Here is a 15868-nt window from a genome sequence, read left to right on the forward strand (position 1 = left end):
TTAGAATGTTGTACAGAAGAAGAAAATCAGATTGCCATGCTTCAGATTGATTTAGAAAAGGCATTTGACCGCGTACGCCATAAATTTCTTTGGGCCATTTTGCGGCACATCAACATTGGAGATGTTATTTATGAAGGCGTACGAATGGCATATAGTGGCTGTTCTACGCGACTAATTGTAAACCGTAGCGTAACTTGCAGCATCCCTGTAATGTCCTCAGTACGTCAGGGTTGCCCACTCTCGCCTTTATTATTTGCGCTTTATCTTGAGCCTCTCTGCTTGAGCGTTGCTAACAACAGAAACGTTCATGGATTCACGCTTAACTCCATAGAAGTCAAGGTATTGGCTTATGCTGACGATGTAGAAGTTTTTTGCAAAGACAAAAAAAGTGTAAGCAGCGTTATTGATTTAGTTAAACACTTTTGCGAAATTACCGGTGCGGCTGTAAATTTAGAAAAATGCGCAGGCTTTTGGCACGGTACATGGGCCACAAAGCCCTCAGAGTTTGAAGGGATCAAGTGGAGCTCAACACCTACGAAGTACCTCGGTGTACCACTCCAGCACATGCGTAATCCAAGTGTTTACTGGTCCGAAGCCACGGCTGAATTAAAAAAGCGGGTAGCACGGTGGCCTAAACGCGACTTATCAATTTTTGCTAGAGCAACGGCCTGCAACATATTTCTTCTTGCTAGGCTCATGTATGTGTTTCAGGTGTTGCATTGTGCTCAAAGTGTAATGAGGAAAGTTCATAGAATATGTGCCACATTTATCTGGAAATCAAACTGGGAGCCAATGAGAAGAAATAACCTCTTCCGCCGTATTCCTTTAGGGGGATTAGGTTTATCGCATTTGTTTGTCCGGCAGCTCGTGTCGCGATTCATTTTCCTACGGGATACTGAACAGCCTTTCATGCGCGCGGTGTTTCAGACGAAACTGGCCGGGCACTTGCCTTCCTTTTTGGTCTCGAGTCATGGCGAGCAGTCAACAAGAATTGTTGGATTTCTAAAGGAGGTCGTTGAAGCATACCGTTTTTTGGCGGTGCGCTATTCCAGAGAATATTTGTCTTGCATAACTAGAAAATCTTTGTGCAACGCCCTGTATGACACCCTTTTCCCGGAGCCTTTGTATCGTGCACTGTACAACCAGGGAACCGGTCAGGATGTTCTTTGTCGCGTCAAGAGAATGGCAATCCAGCCACGTGCCAAAAGCTTTTTTTTCAAACTTCATACCTCGACGCTCCCCGTGAAAGTGTGGCTTCACGAGAAAGGTATTTTTGTTCCTTGGACCACTAATTGCTTGCTGTGTAAAGCTCCCGAAACTATAGAGCACGTGTTTATTTTCTGTTGGGATGCCCTGTTGTTTTGGGACGTGTTGCAGAGAACCTTAAAAAAAGACCTAAAAATAACAGCACATTCGATCCGTTTTCTTCCGATTGCTTCACAGGAACTTGTACCGTACGACCTTATAATGTTAATTGGCTTGTACAGCATCTGGTGTTCGCGAATGGCGGTGAGGCATGCGGACCTTAACCCGCGACCGGTTGAGGCATACTTTATAGAATTTGTGACTGAAATACGTAGTACCTATGCACATCAGGATACTGTTCCTGAGTGGGTTGGGATGTGTGAGAGACTTCTAAAGAGCCCCCAACGTATTAATTGATATGTACTAATCAAAAGACTGTACGCTTAGCCTGAACGTGTTTGTGCTGTGTATGCTGTAATAAAGATTAAAAAAAAAGGATCGGTGGCCGAGTGGTCTAGCGCACACCAGCTCGGAGCACGTGGAGCGAAAGCTCGCGCTGCAGAACCCAGGGATCCTGGGTTCGAGCCCCACCCCTGCCCGTTTCGATCTGGATGAGCATCGTACCGGCGTGCGGTCGTGTATCACTACTGCGTGATGCACGTTAAAGACCCCAGGCTAGCGGCTGTACCGCACTGGCTAAATTTCTCATCTACAGCTGGGAGACTCGTCGCCCCTGTGAGGCAGACCAAGTTCTAGGCTGTATAAACACACACACAACCCAATTTTTTAATACTCCCTATATTGACGTGGAAATGGCGTGTGTGTAAGTGCGCCCTCGATCGCTTTTTTGATTGAGAATTGACGTTTGGGGGCACGTGCATGGCAGTCATAGTACATGACAAGGTGATCAGAATTGTGTCCTATTTATTTCCAGCGAGTTTTATATGTTGCTTTCGAATAAAAGTCAGTTGACAGTCAGCGCTCTCTCTGTCTACGACACCTGTTGTCCTTGGTCATGTTGGCGCTCTTTTTAATTTTTCAACCGACGTGATGCTTACCTTAGAATTGCCAATTCTTATTCTCACTTTCTGCCGCCGATTTTGAAACTTTCAGGAGCTGTGAGGAGTTTCACCAGTTGGGATATATGTTTTTAAGTACAAAACAAACTCGTGAATACAGATATTTCATCATCGCGCGGAGAAGATGCGAGGTGCAAAAAAATTATAACCAGCGGTTTATGAATAACGAGCTAACTTCGTGGTACGGTAAAAAAAAGAAGCGTCAATAAAAAGAAACGCAGAGAGAGAGGAGGTGATAAATGTCGTGCTAAGCTAACCTGTATTACTGACGAATTAAAGCGAAAGGCCGAGATAGCGAAACTGGAATCTGTTCCCTGGACACCAAAGCAAAAAGTGATTCAAAGGGACTGTGGAAAGTCTTTAAATACAATTGTTAGAAGAGATTGGAACTTTATCGTTCTGGATTATGCGGTTATTTAATGACTAATAAATGCCTTTTGCTGAGATAGCTTCCTATCTAAATGGAGGTATGTTTAATGAAATACCTAAGAGTGAAAGTACGAAATTACCAGCCTAGTGTACAACTTCAAAGGCGGAAAGGCTATATGTCTCAGCTCATGGTATTCTCAACGACCTCGTCAAATTGTATACACGCATGATTCGAGTAGTGGCGTTGCTGTGAAGACAAACCCACGACTCCTGCGTCACACCGCTTAGGTAGCGCTGCCGTCGGTATGGTGCATGCGCAGGGGCAGACGCTTTTCCCCACGTGTGTCTGGTCTGTTCCGGAGAGCCTAGATTTCAAGAGAGGGTCCATCACAAACCATGAGGAGCGTGTATTGCAAATGCATCCCATAAACCACGTGACCACAAATCGAACAGTTAGAAACACTCTGCCATACAGACTCTCTAGTCTCTGTACGCACACGCGCAGTGGCCACACTTCGTGTAGGCATGCGCTGAAGTGTTTGTAAACAGCGAAATCGGTGTATTAGCCCCGAGAAGTGGCGCCTACTGGTGGCTCCTTGTCGTGACGTCGGATCATGTGACGGCTTCTGCGCCTCGTTGGTAGCACGTAGGTTGGAACCTATCGTTGACGATTCATGTTCGATTCCTAAATATAGCGAGAGTCCCCGTTATGACCACTACGAAATCAGTCGTCGTCGTGGCTTCGGAGGTTTGCTAAGCGACCAAGTGAGTTTCCTTTATTTTTTATATCGCAGCTTTAGGCGTATGTTTCTGGGCTTTGCGGTGACGGCGTCGGCGTAACCGCGCGCGTCGCATTATGGGACGTTTCCCCGCTAAAGTTAGTGGGGAAATTTTCCCGCCAAATTTGGAGGGATATTTTTTTGCTAAATTTAGCGTGGAAATTTTTCCGCTAGTTTTAGCGGGTTAACGTCCCCGCTATATTTAGCGGGGAAATTAATGTCACGTGACCTCAACACGAATCCAGTTCCCCCTAAATTTAGCAAGAAAAATGGCGTCACGACTTGGTGTCACGTCACCCATGAACAAATTAAGTTGCAGGAGGAGAGGAGGAGGAAAGGAGGAGGAAAAGAGGGGGGAGGGGAAGAGGTGGAGGGGATAGGAGGAGGGTAGGTGGAGCACGAAAGGAGAGGGTAAGAAGCAAAAGGAGGGGCATACCCTCCCCTAGATACAGCGAGCGATTCATTCGCGCTCCGTAACGATCTCAAACAAGATGAATGCGCCAACGGAAGCCACAGAAGCGTGATCGAAAAGGTCGAAACGAAGGGCGCAGTGGACCGCTGCCCCTTTTCAGTTGAAAAGCGATTAATTCAGCAGTTAAAAACGATTTGATTTAAAAGCCGACAAAAAAATTAGCGTAAAGTTCCGTTTTGGGCATCTCGCCTCGATACAAATTAAAGCGCTATTTATGGAACTGTAGCGTGCCGATAGCACGTCGACAAAACAGTGGTCAAGATGAGAACACATTCGTACCGCTGCCTTTTTTTTTTTTTTGAGTGTATAGTCGAGGAAGTAAAGGTGCTTCCATTGGATAACCGAAACAGCAGTTAGCGTCCCGAAAAAAATTTGATCGTGCTACAAAAACAAATTCACGTGCTATCTATTGAACGGCGGTTGGCCGCTAGCATATGGACGTGCTCGGATCCGTTTCGCGCTGCTAAATGAAATATATCTTACAAGTTCGATAGTTTCGTGCGTCGACGAGCGAGTTCACCACTGTTGTATTTCATTTCAATTTGAGCAGAATGGTAGCTGAATAAATCGATCAATCGATCAAGGTAACTTTCTGCCCATGCGCTCTAGGCAGTCTAAACCTTTCAGGAGCACTCTGCCGTTCGATACAGGCCTTAATCAATTTATATTCGAAATAATTTCGGCTGATTTATCTTGGAAATATTTTCGGAAGAACTGCGTCAGGGCTCGGTTGGCAGTCGGCTTAGCGACTTCCGTGCCTTGTTGGGTTAGGTGCCAGCAACATAATACGTTATCTGTTGATACGCGATCCGTAAGCCACCGATTCCAGGAAAGTTAGGAAACATGAAAAGGTCTTACGCTAGCTGGGAAATGCGGATAAATAATGGGTTCGCACTACCAACACCGCCTGGAAAGACAAGGCCGTAGTGCTGACATTTTTGCGTCACCAGCCAAGGTAAACGCTGCACACAGTTTGGAAACGAGGGCAGCAACGGCGCTCGACTTCGAGTCAAGTTTGAGCCAAACGTTGTCCCAGTCGTCGCGTCCAATCTGTGCCCAGCGTTGGCCTTCTTTGATGACGTCATCTCATCCAGCTCTAGGGCTTCGTCATCCAGGAGGTGTTGGTACTACAGTCTGGATGAGCTAGAGCTCTTTGAAGTGCGTTCTTCCGTCCTGAGAAAATACTGATCGGAGATGGAATAAACGAACAAATATAATCCCCTCGGATGAAGACGGCGAGCGTTATATTCGCTTCAGCTTTACTCAATCCCATTTGGTTTCCATGAGATAATCGGTTGAATACAACGAGAAAGAAAGAACAAACGGTAAGACAGCGACATACTTGAAAACCCTGAGACGGAGACCATATAAAAACGACAAAACAACACAAAAACCTCATTGGGTTAAGAAATAAAGGCTAGAAACAAAAGAAGATGATCGATTAAATCATTTTTCTATTTTTTTTCTTTTCTTACAATTTCTCGCCCGCCGTTGAGACAGATAGCCAAACCAGACAGAAGAAAATTTTATTCATCCGAGCTTGGCGCGGTTCCAATGAAGGGCTTCTGGTCGGTGATATTCTTAGCGTTCGTACGTTCGCAGAATGCACAATTCAGTCTAGTTTGTTTATTTCTTTCCAAACAAAAAAATGAAATGGGGGTAAAAAAAAAAACTGCCATTTCAACATGACGAGGCCTCTATCTCCCTTTACAGTACTGCGCCAAATATACATCTGCGAAAATACACATGCACAATCAAACGACGTTTCATAATAAACGCTTGCACCAGGTTTAAGACTATTAAGACAAAAATAGTAATTACATTAAAAAATACTTTTTTTTCACATTTTGTTCCTCAGTCATAAATGATATCACTGTCCACCAGGAGTTCTTAAATATTTATCTTAAAAATCCGAAAGGAATACTGAAAATTTACCTTTTCTTCAATTCCGTTTAAGAAGGAGATAACTTAATAATTCAATTGTTGCTTGCCATAATTAGTTTTTACTTTAGGTTATTTCCAAATACCTATCTCAGTGCGTGTTCTGAGCTAACATTCTTCGGGATAAGGTAGAGCGTCCCTTTTTGGATAAGCTGAAGTAATTTAAAGTAATACATTTTTATATCCTTTCGCATAGTGTATTTTTTTCAGACAGCACGTGGGTCCGTCCGCAAGTCTCTCAACTTACCCTTAAAATTTTCGAGCATACGAAGTATTCTGTTTTGAAGGACTATTATTTCATTATAGTTCGTCATATTTGTGGTACCATATAGTAATGCCCCGTATGATATTTTTGAGTAACATAAAGAATAATATAATTATTTCTTCACCATAGAGGTAGGTGTTTGTAAATTCTATATATGCATCCTATTCATTTAGATAATTCGGAACCAAGTTTATGTTTTTGCCTCATGCACCCGCTCGAAGTCTTCATTGAACCACATTCCTAGGAATTTTTAATCTTTGACCTCCTCTAAAGCTATTCCATCAAACATAATATGCATAGAAGTTTTTTCTTGCTTGTACCTTTGTACCGGCTGCCTTAGATCCTCTTAAAGGGGCAGTCAGGTGGATTTTGAGATCGTTCATTTCTTTTGATAACATTCTACAGGCTCCGAGCACCCTAAACGACTCAAAATTACACTCATTGGTGCCCGATTTTGTAATTAAAAATGCATTCAACGATCGTGACACACCCCTTTGTCTGCGTCTTCCATCAGACACCATGGGGCGCGGTGAGACGGCCTTTTCAAACATTAATTGCTGCATCACGTCTTCTACACCGAAAAATGTGACGTTTTTGTCAATATATATAGCACAACGTATCTATAAAAAAGCCATAATTGTAACGTTCGGAATCTCTACGCAATTATATATGTTTATTGTTTATATTTTATTGAGCTTGTGGGTACTCGAGGATGGTCCTTTAAAAGAACATTACGACCGTGTATCTCTATTGCTGTAGGTTAACTAGGATGTCTTGACAACTAGAGCTGGTCATTTTTGATTGGCTAAATTTCAACAAGCCATGTGCCAACATAATAAAATTCTACAAGAAGCGCTTAGTGCTCCTTAAAACCTCTTAAGACGGGAAAACATATTGACGCGCTGGCGCCATATCTCTGGGGTGGCCCCAGAATTGAATTTTATTAGAACGGAGGTTTTACGGTTATTTGCGAGATAAAATGTGCGTTGTGCTAAATACTTAACAAAACTATTTAAGATGAGATACTAAATACCTTTTTCAAGATGCATTAGTATTTAAGTTACAATTATTACGTACAATCTTGAGTAGAGTAAAATATTTTAAAAAGAAATTGAATTACATTCGAAGATAATCGGTAAGTATGGGTAGGAAGCTTTTAATATAAAAAAAATCAAAAAGCCAAAAAGGGGTGTTCAACTCGCAATGACTTCGCACAAAATCACATAGCCCTGTGACCTTTTTTACTTCCAAGAAGTGATGTAGCTGCTGCAATTGAAGTTTACTTTGATATAATTTTTGATATTGTCACGAATGACAAATGACGAGGCGGCGAATGACAGGACGAACTAAGCCTTTAATGGGGGCGAACTTGTGCCCAAAACAAAAAAAGAAGGTTAGCGTCGGATTAAAACTTGGGTTTGGGCGAATTTGGTTCAAACTAATTTAAAAGCGCAAGCAAAACAATCAAAATAAAGGACAAAACTAAGCGTTTAATGGGGCGAAGTTGTTCCCGAAACAAAAAAGAAGGTTAGCATCGGATTAAAACTTGGGTTTGGGCGAGCTGGTTCACACTGGTTTGAGAGGCTATAAATCTTAAACAAAACAAGGACAATAAAGGCACAAATGCGACACGAGGGGCACTAACTCACAATTGATTTTATTAGAAAAACATTGTAACTTATATACATTAAACCGTTTGCACACCTCCAATACGACCAATCAAAACTTTCAGAAGCAGCTGTCTAGAAATGTTACTGCGTTTCGGAGCAAAAAAAGAGAAGGCACGGTAACACAATCCTCATCGTTCCTTTTGATGTAAAATGCCTCTATATTCTCCCTGTCAGTTTCATCAATTTTGTTTTAAACATTTAAGGCAGCCAAAGAGGCTTACAGTCAGCGCATTTCCCCGCTCTGTTGCGCATGTGCGCAACAACGCGAGGGTACATCGTGCTCACCACTGCACGAAATGCACTGACTGTAAGCCTGTTTTGGCTGCCACAAAGTTTTTAAAATAAGCTAAATATAAAACCGAGAGAGAAATTATAACGGCGTTTTACATACAAAAGGAAAGATGACAACTGCGTTATCCTGCCTTCTCTTTTTCTGCTGCAAAAATAAGTAACTTCTCTAGATAGCTGCCTGTAAGAGTGATGTTTCGTTGTATCGGAGGTGCGGCAAACGGTGTTTTGTATATAAGTGGCGATGTTTTTCTAATAAAATCAGTTGTGAGTTAGCGCCTGTGCTGTTGTCTTTGCGCCTTTATTGTCCTTGCTTTGTTTGCGATTTTTAACCTTTTAAATGAGGTTAGCGTCGCAGGCGTAACAGCGAAACCGCCACCGTTTAATCGATTAATTATTCGACTAATTGGTTGCGTCCATTCCTATGCAAGCTAAAGCTTTTAAAAAATAGAAATTAATTATGTTTCTTTTTTACCTGATAAACGGCAAAATGTAGAATTTCAGATTTTAAAACAACTTCGGTGTGTACAGTGAAAAGACTCCTTTCATAGTTCACAATAGTCGCTGCTGCGTTAAACGGACACTCACACGGCGTTGAAGTGGATGGGTCACGTATGACCGTCTCCATGTGTTCGGAGTTACAAATCTTGTCTCCACAGTTTATTATAGGTCAGCATCTCTCCTAAGGTTTGTCTTTATACAGATGTACTCGTCCACGTCTGCGAGGTAAAAGCATTTAATTTTTACTTATTTTGCTCGCCAAATTTTAAGATATTAGCCAGTTAAAAAAGTTAATGGCGATGAAATAATTAGCCGATTAATTGGTAGCTTGAGTGATCAACTGCCGAGCGCCCCCATAAATAAGCTAAAGTTCGACTTGTGTGCTCATGCGCGAAAATAAAAAACAGTCTGACGCTACATGGCAGAGGAAGTGTTCTACTTCTGTTGTACATCGTCTATATTTTTTAATTGTTTCATGTCGTTAAACAAACAGCCCTGTCTGGCGGTCACGATAAGGCCCCGGTCAGACGGGCACACAAGGGGCATTGTAGGTTGGCATATGACTCAACTTGTTTTGACATTATTTCAGCTCCACTGTGAACGAACGACTTAAACATTTCCAGGTTGTGTCTGTTATTTTTCTGCCTGATGCTTACAAAGTTTGATTCAGAAACACTGAAGCATGTACCGAATATTATATAAGATATTCATGAAGTTTTTGTTTTGGTTAAGGAACATATATGTAATGTCAAATTTAATTAGAGTTGTGAAACCTTTCTCTGATATTTCTCACAACGTGGGTTTTTTTCTGAGAAAAATAAAATGCACATCTTTTTTTTAATGAAAGTTCATACACCTGTGGTCTATTTTTCAAGCTGTTTGCGAAAAAATATCATACAAAATAAAAAAAAAAACATTTTTAACGAAATACAATTCATGATGTTCAGTAAATAAAAAAGGAATGTACTACTTGACAAAAATATTCTCCGACAGCTCCACTAGTTAGGGAGAACATGTTCCTTACGTGTACAGAAACAGAAGTTTCGAGAAATAGAAATTGCCAGTTTGGCTCATCAGCGATCCTGTCCTAGACTGTCCTGTCCTGGCACTAGTTTTCATTTTTCTTTTTTTCTTGCTTTCCATAAGGGCCTGGAAGTCAGCTTTTGTGATTCAGATGTTGTCCATTCGGTTAAGGGTCGGGTCACAAAACACGCCTGCTGTTACACCAAGGGACTCAAGACCTTCTTTTTCTTGCTTTTTTGCCGTTGTTATAGAACACAATTGCGTCGTAGAAAGCTGTGGACGTTCCAGCAATTGTGTTTTCGACACCTACAAAAGATCAATTTGTTTAGCGACTCACTTGCAATCTACGTGCTTCCATGAAACGTCCATGATTCGCCCATGCTTACATGTAACACAAAAATTGTAAATGCAACATATCTATCAATCTTACACACAAAAAAAATGACATGTTTTGTTGCTTTTATTTAGGTTTAGAAAGTGAAAAGAGCGATTCAAGCAATGTCTTCGTAAAGCCACGCGCATTTTGAAGGGCAGATAGGTGTAGTAAGCACCATTTTTTAAACGTCTTCTAGTGCTCACTCAAACGTGCTATTCGAAGGACAGGTGCTACAAGAGCCCTGCTATTGTTTCTAGGTAAAACTTAAAAATCACTTTTATGGTCGATTTTAGCTACCACTCCCCTTAAAGGCCTTCAGAACGTAATTATTTAAAGCGTCGGCGAACCAGCGCTCGCTGATACGCAGGAGATCTGGAGCTAATTCGCCGATTTTTTCCAGGAGGTCGTTCTGAAAGTCTTTGCCGTGCTCACCTAAAAGGTGGCAAGCATTAACAGAACACATATTTGCTTTTATTTTTGCGTGATCACTAGAAATCAAGTTATAATATATAAAATAAGCTACTTGTAGACGGTTTGTCTAGTCTTGTCCCTTATTTTATTTAACCGTGTTTAAGCTAGGCTTTCAATTACGTTTCGTTACACACCGGCGTGCATAGTTTCGCTTGTTTTAAAGGTGGCCGCATTTCACGCGTCGTCGAGACGGTGTTTAGTTGTTTACATGTCCCAGTGTGTTGTTAACCTGATTTTTTTTTCACTATCCAAGACGACTTGCATTTTTTACATGCCGGGCCCGCAGCTCTTCCCGCTACGGGCAGATGCATTCGGACAGGCAGATTTAGGCGGCCAACAGAGTGCCTATGTGCGCTTATGAACGGTTGGTCGTTTCGTAAGCAAAACGACTTGTCACGGCGGAGACTAAAGCGCGGACCATGCAGGCGGAAATCTCGGATCATGTTCCAGGCGGTTTGTAGGCTAGCGGGACGGGTCCCGAGTGCGACCGACGTTGATGCGCAAACGTAAACACCGCATTGAGTGAACCCCGTAAGGTGGCTTCCATAGTCTTGAAATCGCGTGTGGTCGTCCGCTACGCTTACGTTAGAAAAACGTATGTGTCTTGTATCTGTTACGTCCTTCGTTTACGTATTTTTAAAATACCTAAAGCTCGTGCTTCGTGGTTAGACGTCCATTTTCCAATATAGCACGATTTTGCGATTCTCTCCGAGATCGTCTGAGTCAGTTCATTAGGCACTTTTAGCAAACCGGTACCGTATTTTGCGTACCGAACTACCGGAGCCTTCGAATCGTACTTTTAAAGGCCGACCAACAAGCAGAAAGAAGGAAGCTCACCCTCAATTTTCTCCCCTCCGTTATTCCCTGAACACGAAAAGAAGGAAACAACCCATTTTTTTACCGTTGCCGGTTAGGATTAGAAAAGATTAGTCTAGTGCCCAGTTAGTAACCACGCAAAAAAATCAGAAGCACCACCTTCTGTTTTCCCCACTTCCCGCTTCTTGACGCTATTGTGCAGTACAAGTTTAAAAGAGCAGGACGTAGCTCCTGCTACAATGCCTCATCCCCATTTCCAGTACTACTTCCGCACAATAAACACGTTCGTGCGAAATATTATGAGTACGTTTACTGTTTTTACATCGCGTCATAATATTTCAATTTCGAATACGTTCAATATTAAATTCAAAGAAGGCTACATATTCAAAGATTAAAAATAAGGAAAAACACTCTACACGACGAGAACGTGTTAAAACAAAACACAAAACCAAAGTATTTTTTTTTATATTTGTAATTCGGACGTTACCGCCAAGCGTTGACTACCAAGTACTACATTAAACGACTAGTTATATATTGTGAAAAATGTTTTAGATAACCGAAGAATATAGGAATCCAGGGAGCACTATCTCTGCCCGTTTGGACCGTATCACATCGAATATCTTTTTCGTTTCGCCGTCCCCAACATAAAAAGGCGGTGCCCCCGACGGCTAACGTCTTCTGTTCTGTAATGTTCACTCATTTGTCCCCCGCCGCTACCCGTCTGACTTGCATTATGTCTGGCTTGCACTTCGAGTACAAGCTCCCCTTGTGGTCGTGGGGCAGCCAGCGCCATCGGCAGCAGCCCGGCAGCAGCCCGGCCACTCAAGGATCCGAAGCCCCAAATATATCGTTAGCGAAACGGAAAAGTACAACACCTACGAGAAAAATAAGCAATGCCGCAAACTGAGTAGAGGGGAAAGACATATGGTACCGAGCGCGTACGTGAAACTTCGGGAGCAGAATCGGTCTCAGAGTGTGGAAGACATGTGTCTCATGACCAGCAAGCTGACTGGCACAAATCATAGATAGGTGTTTGAGATTACGATGGAAGCGAAGCGCCGAAATGGTGAGCTGACTACTGCGTCAAGGAAAGAACCTGCCGGTAGGGGTGGCCGTCGTTGTTTCGTCACGTACGGTTCCTTCGCGTTAACGGCACTGAGGAACTGCGTCCACGACTTTTCCCACCGCAATAAGGTCCCCACGGTGAAGAAGATCGCCTCCGAGTTCGCACTTAGGGAAGTTCTTGCATACCTCGATCCCTGACGATCCCTCGCCTCCTCTTGGAAATAAACTCGAAGTTAGAGATGCCGAGCCGACGATCCGTGATGATTGAGAGGGAGGACATTGTGACTTTGCATCAGAGTTAAATACGGCAGGTTGAGCAGTACCGACGGGAAGGGCTACCCATGTACTACTGGGATGAGACCTGGCACAATGAAGGCCACTCAGTCAGCAAGGTGTGGGTGGACAGCATGGTGAAATCCTCCGGGGATGCTTTCCTATTTGGCCCTCTCACTGGACTGAAGAACCCAACAGGGAAAGGCCTCCGCCTAATCATTGCACACACCGGAGACGAAACTTGATTTGTTGAAAGCTGCCTCCACATTTGACGAGGACGGAAGAGCAGAAATTACCAGGATGAAATGAACGGTGACCGCCTTGAGCGCTGGTTCCACTTACTGCTCAGCAAAATACCCTAAGGCAGCATCATTGTGCTCGACAGTGCGTCGTACCACTCCAGACCGGGGGAGGATATTCCGAAACAGAGCTCCCGCTAACTGGACATCCAGGTATGGTTGACCATGAAAGAAATTCACTAGGATCCGGCCACCGTAAAGGCCTAATTGCTCAGCATTGCTTTATTAAAGTAGCAGGAGTATTTCAAGCTCCGGGTTCACAGCGCTGCCAAGCGAGCTGGATGTACACTTCTGGTTTTTCCCCTACCACTGCGATCTGAACTTGATAAAGTTTATCTGGGGACTGACTGCTGGGAACGAGAAACACAACGTTGAAGATGAGAGATGTGGAGGTTCTTTTGATGGAGGAGATGTACAAGGTGACACCCGATAACTAGCGCAAAGTAGTTGATAACGTAAAATCGAAGGAAGCATGGTTCAGGAAACAGAACGGCATGCACGATGTGCGAGATCCCTTCATCATTTTGCCTCGATAGTGACGACTCTTCTGACGGGAAATTTTCCGGCATTGAAATCCTGGAGTAAGATGCTGGTGGTTAGCGGCATCTCATTTCGTATTTCTCAATTCACGCCATGGTAGTGGCTTACGCGACAGCAGCTAAAGATTTTGTTTATTACTTGCGCGAGTCGAGCAGCTCGGAAGATTGTTCTCTGGTATTATGCCGATGTCTTGGTGCGCGGAATCTCAAAAAGCACTTTCGTTACTTTTGTCAAGTGGGGCAGCTGTCCTTCGTCTCATGGCCAGGTCTTGTTTGTGGCAGCGGAAGGGACATTTTCTTTGAATTTCTGAAGTTCGTCATCTCGAAAAAACGCACTCTCTTCTCTTGCCATGGCATTGTTTGTGCCACGGCATAGAACTGTTTATTCCATCCTAGACGATGGCTCGCAGATATCAAGACAAACACACGAAAGGTAAAAGCGTGCTTTTATCTTACCAAATTCACGGAAAAGATCTGACTGCTTCAACTTTTGGGCCAGTTGTAACTGAACTCGATTTATGTGCGTTTAAACTCCGCAGATCAGCTTGCACTTGATCCTATTTCGGGATACCGTGCCTTCCATGTCAACACAGCACAAATGTCTGTGGCGCAATCAATTCCGCAGCACCAGAATAGCTTAGCAATTGATGTCCTCAAAACTGCAAAATTTCTTAAATCGGCGTCACAGATCTGGCGTTCGTTGAAAACAAACGGGAATCGCAGAGGTTGACAACGGTATAGATTACTTGGTAAGTTTTTCACAGGCAGTCCAAGTGCTGCAGTAAAAATGTTGCCTTGCATTTTCAAGGCGGTCAAAAGAAAGGAAATGCCCATACACCTGCACGCTCGGCACTTGTGACTGTGCACCCTGCATGAGCGCTGCCATTTTGAAAGCGTTAGTTCCTGACGTTTCAAAAAAGACGCTCTCGCATTGGCTGGCGTGGTGACACCACTTTATTTGAGCGACGCGTGCCGCTGTCTTTCTTGACTTGCATCAAACGATAGACTTCACTTTTACCCTCGGACTTGAAGCGCCAAACGTGCCGTGGATTCTACGTTCTTGTCGGTCCAGTCATACGCCTCTCTTTCCCCACGGGGATACGACACCGCCCATACCTACGCCTAGAGAGCGGGGTCAGGCGATGAAAGGAACCCAAACAGCACACCATTGTTAGACCAACATGGGCCCGCCACTGGCAAATATTGCCTCCAATATAGGGCTAACGTTGGTTTTCTCGAAAGCGATACCCGATTCAATATTGAACCATTCGCTAATGCCAATGTGGGGCCGTGATTCGACCAATATTTAAACCAACATTGGCCTAGTCATTTATGCCATCGTAGGACTGCCTTTTAACCTACGTTTAAGTCAACGTTGGGCCACACTTTAACCAACACCTGAGCCATCATTGGACCACTATTGATCATGGGTCTTACAACCATCTAAGTTTGGCATCTAAGTTTAATCACTGGCTTATTCAATATTTACTCCCAACCTTATGCTCTGGGTATTTTGATTTCGGCCTCTGATTTTAAGCTAGGGCTGCACTATTTTTCGCAGCCATTTTAGCGGGCATACAGGATTTTTTTTCAAATGTATTTCTAGTGTTCAGTAGAACACTATATACATATCTGAAAAGAAAGCTGCAGTAGACAAGCGACATTCACTGTAGAAAATCTTAAGTGAATATTGCATGCAGGTAAATGTAAAAGTATCGAATACAATAGAAAAGTATGCAATACAATAGAGTTTATTAGGAATTTCAATTGAAAAAAAAATTAAAACAAAAATGAGTGCTAGAATTCATCACTGCAAGCTGTGAACCGGGTAGGAACTTGACAGGGTTCCATGCAGGCGCCTGGCCACAGGGCTCTAAAAGAGACAGAAGCGGGGGTTTAGATTCAAGTGATGGGTTTCAGAGGCCACATATCTACCAGTTCCCACTAGACCACCTCATACCACTGTAATTTGAAATATTCCTTAACCTTCAATCTTTAGTCACTCTCAGTTCTGTCTTACGCTTGTCAATATTAAATGTAAAAATAAATCATAACTTCATTATTCGCCACGCTTTAATTAACTATTCGATTAATCGGCTCAGTTGCTCTTCAGTATAAAATCTCGGAAAGGCCTACCGGCTTTTTCTCCTGCTTACTTTTCCATATTACAACCTTTATTTTCCAGCGAATGATTTTTCGTCATTTTGTAGATAATGAACTTGAGTATTCTAGGAGACAACAGTACTGCCTTCTAAAATAAATAGATGCGCAGGTAAGACACCTGGGCCGGCTTGCTGGAATCAGCCTCTCGGCTGCATCTGTGTGAAAGACAGCACTGGAAAAGCTGGGAAGCGCAAGCGTCTTGAGTCGGGATTTAAGTCCCGCTCAACCCGTGCG

The sequence above is a fragment of the Ixodes scapularis genome, unplaced genomic scaffold, assembly GCF_016920785.2.
Source record: "Ixodes scapularis isolate PalLabHiFi unplaced genomic scaffold, ASM1692078v2 PGA_scaffold4__175_contigs__length_147842914, whole genome shotgun sequence".
Lineage (NCBI taxonomy): Eukaryota > Metazoa > Arthropoda > Arachnida > Ixodida > Ixodidae > Ixodes > Ixodes scapularis.